This window comes from Megascapheus bottae, chromosome 6 (assembly GCF_031878675.1).
Source record: "Megascapheus bottae isolate mThoBot1 chromosome 6, mThoBot2.hap1, whole genome shotgun sequence".
NCBI lineage: Eukaryota > Metazoa > Chordata > Mammalia > Rodentia > Geomyidae > Megascapheus > Megascapheus bottae.
This window is the reverse complement of record NC_143514.1, coordinates 5,474,517-5,480,516: the sequence shown is the minus strand read 5'-3', so window position 1 is coordinate 5,480,516 and position 6,000 is coordinate 5,474,517. Positions and strand designations below refer to the sequence as shown.

Here is a 6,000-nt window from a genome sequence, read left to right as displayed (position 1 = left end):
AGCCAGAGTTAAGTTTCCTCACACATTTGCACAGCTCATGGTTTGACTTGAGCTAGTGGCTCAGGTCTAAGTTCCCATTATTCAAGGGAACAAGCCCAAGAGAAGGAAGGAAAAGAAATCATGTCATGCTTAAGCAGAAAATCTCAGTCCCGAAGTCCTCCTCCTTGTCTCCCCCACCCCCCAACCTTGCCAAGGGGATGGGACTCCGGGCTGGGTCTTTGTTGGGTCATTGATTTCACTGTTCAGAGAGCCCTGGGTATGTGCTGTGTGCCCACGTGTGCTGCCACTGCTGCCTTTTCTCAAAAGGGTCTACCTCTCCTCTTCTGCCATTTTACCAGGGTTCTCTGCTCTGGTCTCTTTCCCTTGCTTTCTCTCCCTGCCCCCCACTCAACTCAGCCTGGGCTTTTTTTTTCTTTCTTTCTTTTTCATCCCCCCCGCCCGCCCCCCCCACCTCTCTTAACTTCACCAGTGTAGCAACTAGCTGAGCTCTGTGTGTGTGTGTGTGTGTGTGTGTGTGTGTGTGTGTGTGTGTGTGTGTGTGCATGCACAGCTAGGCCAAGCTTGCCTGTCACTGGAGAGTTTTAGTTTGCCTTTCAGAAGAAAGGAGGAGGGGAGCCAGGAGGGGAGGGGGAGGAGGGGGAGGGGGAGGGGTGCGGGAAGGGAGGGAGAATGTCTTGTTTGTGGCTTGTCAGCAATTGCTTGAGACAAGCTTCCATGTGTGAAAGCTACTTGGCATGAATGCCTGGGCCATACCAAGTGTGAGCGCAGCCAGAGGGGGAGTCAGAAGAAAAACAGATCAGACCAGAGCAGACAATAGGCCCCTAAAGTGTTCCCCTAAGTTGCTTTGATGTTGTCCTGGTGTCTTGATACCAGGAGGCCAGGGAATGCAGGCAAAGGGTCTTTTTTTTGTCTCCATTCACTTTTCCCCCTCAGTTTCTGAAATGATTCTCCAGAATTTCTCCTCATAAAAAAAAGGTAAGAGCCCTTAACAATTGCTTCTTCTGTGGCAGGCTGCTTGCCTGGGTCTGGAAGTGGAGGTCTCATTCCTGTGCTGCTGTCCTGCGATGGGAGCTCCCACGTTCACCCCTGGAAGTCCTTGCCAGGAGCTCAGGGTTGGGGGTGGCCCCTTTTTGCTAGAGAACCCCAGGAACAGGATCTGTGCCTCTGGGTTGCTGGGGGAGAAAGGGTGGAAGGAGAGAGGGGTGGGAGGAGGGTGGAAGGGTGGCGGGTGGGGGAGAGAGAGAGAGAGAGAGAGAGAGAGAGAGAGAGAGAGAGAGAGAGAGAGAGAGAGAGAGAGAGAGAGAGAGAGAGAGAGAGAGAGACAGGCTTGAAAGATGAAGGAGAGCAGGGTAGAGAGAGCCTTGGTTCAGGGAAGCCCAGAGCCAAGCCCAAAGAGGCCTGAAAGCTTTGCCGCGCAGTTCCCAGGCTGGGGCTTGAGGAGTGACTGCAGACATTGCAAGCAACTGTGTGTGTGCAAGTGTGCCTGGGGGTCCGTGGGTCTGTGTGTGCGCGCGCACGCGTGTGCCTCACACTGCCCTGGCATGCCTCTTCCGAAGGGGTGGTACCCCCTTCCTTAAGCACCCCCAAGCAGTCTGTAGGCAAAGGGCAAGAAGGAAGAGCAAAGGAGAGAACTCTGCCTCAACACAATCCAGAAACTTTCCCAGTTCCGGGGATTTCTCTTGTTGGCAGACACTGTCAAAGAAATGAAGGTTGTCTTGGGCCTCAGTTTCCCCATCTGTAACATCCAGAGAGCTAGTTTGAGGTGGGGGATAGCTTTGGAGACGTGCTGCCTGTTTGAATGTCTGGAATTTAGGGGAAGAGAATAAATCCCTCGGTTTTAAAAGGCATAGAAAAATCTCCAAGCTAGAAATGTGGTGGCATCCTAAAGTAGAAGTGTTGGCATTATTTTTGATGGCCCCAATCCTGATAGAAGACTGTCCCTTACGATTCCCCGAGGCAGATAGACCCAGAGCACACAAACGAATGTCTGGGCATTTCTTAGGAAACAAAACCCCTTTTCCACCTGTTGGCTTCTGTCCTTTTCTATGCCTTTTCCTGAGACTCATTGGCCGATTTTCACAGAGAATGGGGCAGGAGGGGTTGGATTATTCCCTTTTCCCTCATATGTATGTGTATGTATGTATATATATGTGTGTGTGTGTGTGTATATATATATATATATATATATATATATGTATGAAGGTCAATGAAAGATGTTGAGAAGAAAAAAAAACCATGCTTCCAGTTAGAGGCATTGAGTGAAGATCTTGTGTTTTCTGGCAGGAACTGAACATGCATCCCCATCTGTAAACTCTACCTTGGAGGTTAAAGATTTTTATTGTGGCTTTTAGAGATTAAATGAGATTTATTTACAATCGCCGTTTATCAGAGAGTAAATATCTTACTGTGTCGGTGTGAGGGTAAATTGTGCTGGCTGCTTACTCGCTGGTGGTTTTGTGGATAAAGCCTTTTTGCTGTTTAAAGTGACATCTTGAGAGATGGGAGTGGAAGGCTACAATCAGTAATATTCATCTTTAAAATGTTTGTTTGGAAGCCAAAGAAGGAAGTCATCTTTTTGGTTGTTGCCGCTGTTGGTTTGGAATTATGGGTTTGCTTTCTTTTGCACAGGGATTTGCTTTGAGAAGCTCTTGGTTGCAGGTCTTCCAGAAATCTTGGGTGGGGGGGGAGGAATTGGATTTTCTTTGCTAATTCTAGGTCCTTTCTGACTCCAAGAACACAACTTGTCAAATATATATATATATGTGAATATGTATATATATTTATATATTTGTGAATATGCATATATATTTACACACACATATACATATATATATAAATATATATGTCAAAGTCTGGTAGGCTGTGATTGCTGCCATTCTAACTCCGTCTTAATAGCTGGAGACAGGTAGCCCCAGCTGAGAAGAGCCAGGGTCTTCTAGAGAAGCCTGGGAGTTTGACTGCTGGGCGGGAGAGTGGGTGGGAGACAGGACACAGGGAAGACATCAGGCGGCCTGCATCTGACAAGAAGGTCCCAGAACTTTCTTCCATTTAATGTTTTATTGGACTACAGCTGCATTTTTTTCATCTTTATTTTTGTGCCAGTACTGGGGCTTGAACTCAGGGCCTTATACTCTTGCTTAGCTTGTTTGATCAAGGCTGGTGCTCTGCTGCTTGAGCCACACCTCCACTTCCAGCTTCTGACGGGCTAACTGGAGATAAGAGTCTGGTATCCTTTCCTGCCTGAGCTGGCTTGAAACCACAGCCCTCAGCTCTCAGCCTCCTGGTAGCTAGGACTGCAGGTATGAGCCACCTGTGCCCAGCTCAGTTAATTCTTTCCTTCCTTCCTTCCTTCCTTCCTTCCTTCCTTCCTTCCTTCCTTCCTTCCTTCCTTCCTTCCTTCCTTCCTTCCTCTCTCTCTCTCTCTCTCTCTCTCTCTCTCTCTCTCTCTCTCTCTCTCTCCCTCTCTCTCTCTCTCTCTCTCTCTCTCTCTCTCTCTCTCTCTCTCTCTCTCTCTCTCTCTCTCTCTCTCTCTCTCTCTCTCTCTCACTCTTTCTTTCTTGTGGGCCTTTACTATGCTGCAGGCCCCGTATTGGCCACTAAGGATGTAGGAAAAGAGCCAGACAGGAGGCTCCCTGTCTCAGTGGTGTTATCAGTATTAACCACCTGGCTACACAAATCAGGGCTGGATCACGGGTCCTGTATATTGAACAGCTCACAGATAGTATTAGAGATCAAATCATCTGAGCTATGGCTCTTAAATCTGGGACCGCCAATAAGCTGCCTGTCCCTTTCTGGGTATGGTGGATGCCCCGCTGCTCTGGTAGCATTCCAAGCCCACTGGCTCCAAAGGTGGAGACAACTCTTACACACCATACCAGCAGGCATTGGTGGCTCACATCAGCCAGCCAGTCAGCTGGTTAAACTCTAGGGAGGATCGAAGTTCAAAGCTGCAAGGCCCCGAGTTTAAGTCCCAGTACTGGCACCAAAAATAAATAAGTGAATAAATAGTCCATCTTTGCTATGTGCCAGTGTCCGTAGCAGTTGTTATTTGGTTAATTCACATTAGTAGCAGCCTTTCCCTACTGTTGAACCCTAGTGTGACTTGGAGGGGACTGTGGACGGGAAGCCCTGATCTCACCTATTGTTCGTTAGTTGTAGGAAACACCAACATAATGCCTCGTCATTTTGGAATTCCAAAGACCATAAGTGTCAAGAAATGACTTTTCCCCATCCTGCAAGGACACATGGCCATTTATCCATGGAAAAGATTCTTAAGAATCTGGCCCCAGTGGCTCACACCTGTAATCCTAGCTACTCAGGAGGCTGAGAGCAGAGGATCACAGTTTGAGGCCAATCTTGGCCGACAAATCTGAGACACTCTTATCTCCAATTAACCAGCAAAAGGCAGAGTGGAGCTGTGGTTCAAGTGGTACAGCACTGGCCTTGAGCAAAAAAAAAAAAAAAAAATAAGTGTGTGAAGCCCTGAGTTCAAGCCCTAGAAAGGGCACAAAAGAAAAAAGAAACAGTTTTTTAAAACCTCTAAAACAGATCCCACTTGGGTCCAGTTATTGACCTGCCGGGGTGATTATCAAAAGCAGAGCCACGCCCCCTCCCTTCAATTCATGATCTTTCTTGGAGAGAATACTGGGCTGAGACGTCAGTCATTTCTGAGGCGGGTTTGTATTAGAATTTTTATCACAGCTTCATATATTGTGTCTTTCTCTAAGACTCAGGGGAGTGTTGTCTTTAGTGTTGTCAATCTGGCATCATTTTCTTTTTCTTCCTTTCTTATTTTTTTTAAAGATTAATTTAATAGTTTAAAAAGAAGAAGACAGACATGTCCACCCACACGTAAATCATAGGTTTTGGTGCTATACTTTGGGAACCCACACACATTGTGTGGTTAAGTCATGTCATGAGTAAAATTAGAGTCATTTTTATGCACCCAGCATTGTGACGCAGCGACATACCCAACCCACACGGTAGCAACAACTTAAATGGCATTGCCTGATCTATATTTGACACCTGTGGCCCCTACTGGAATCTTTGTTCACTGCCATTCTCCCCTTCCTCAACACAGAGCACCTCGGGGTATGGGGGAGGGTGTTGACATTGGAGGGAGTTGAGCGAATTAAAACTTGGTTGGAGAAAAACATTCCAACAGTTAGACAGCAGAGATACAGGCTATCTTCAGCTCTTGAGACAACACAGGTGAAAAAGTAAGAACACCTGAAAAAATGCAATTAGCCAGGTGTAGGTGTCTCACACCTGTTATTCTAGCCATTCAGGAGGTTGAGATCTGAGGCTCTCCATTTGAGGCAGCCCAGAACAGGAAAATCTATGAAACTCTTACCTCCAGTTAACCAGCAAAAAAGGCTGGAAGTGGAGGAGGGGCTCAAGTGGTAGGAGAGCTCCAGCCTTGAGCAAAGAGGCCAAGTGAGAGTGTGAGACCCCGAGTTCAAGCCCCAGGACCAGCACAATAATAAATAAACGGCTATGTGCATCTATTTGTCCAAGTAGAAATGTTGGATGCTCTAATCCTATGAAAGGCAAGACAATCACAGCACATGGGATACACCCCAAACGTACCAGTCACAATGGACTACTTATACATATACTTCTATGGAAGGAAATTTTGTCCCCTTCCCCTCCAAAAAACATCAATATGGAAAATGGAAAATTCCTTAAAAACCTTGACATTTTAATGTACTTTAAAATATCTGCTGAGTCCTCTCTTACAACAACCTGGTGAATTAAGTCATATTTTTATAGTTATGTATATCTGAGTAAGGTTATATGACTCACCCAAGAACTCCCAGGAAATAAGGGGTGAGATGGATCCTGGTTAACTGTCTCAGCTCATCTCTTCAAGAGATGAGACACAGAAAATGGAGGCAGTCATCATGCTATTTTGATTCAAGGCACCATGTTGATAGGATATTAAAATAATTGCCTTGGGCTGGGCCAAGTGGCTCACCCTTGTAATCCTAGTTACTCAGG

General features: G+C 46.5%; 1 protein-coding gene across 1 annotated transcript in view; it reads left to right on the top strand.

The window, feature by feature from the left end:
- The first annotated feature begins 822 nt into the window (after nt 1-822).
- LOC150061289 (uncharacterized) overlaps nt 823-6,000 on the top strand; it is a 52,882-nt gene continuing 47,704 nt past the window's right edge. The window contains exon 1 of the mRNA XM_090334164.1: nt 823-975. The gene's annotated coding sequence lies outside the window, so the exon portion shown is untranslated. The remainder of the gene's footprint in view (nt 976-6,000) is intronic.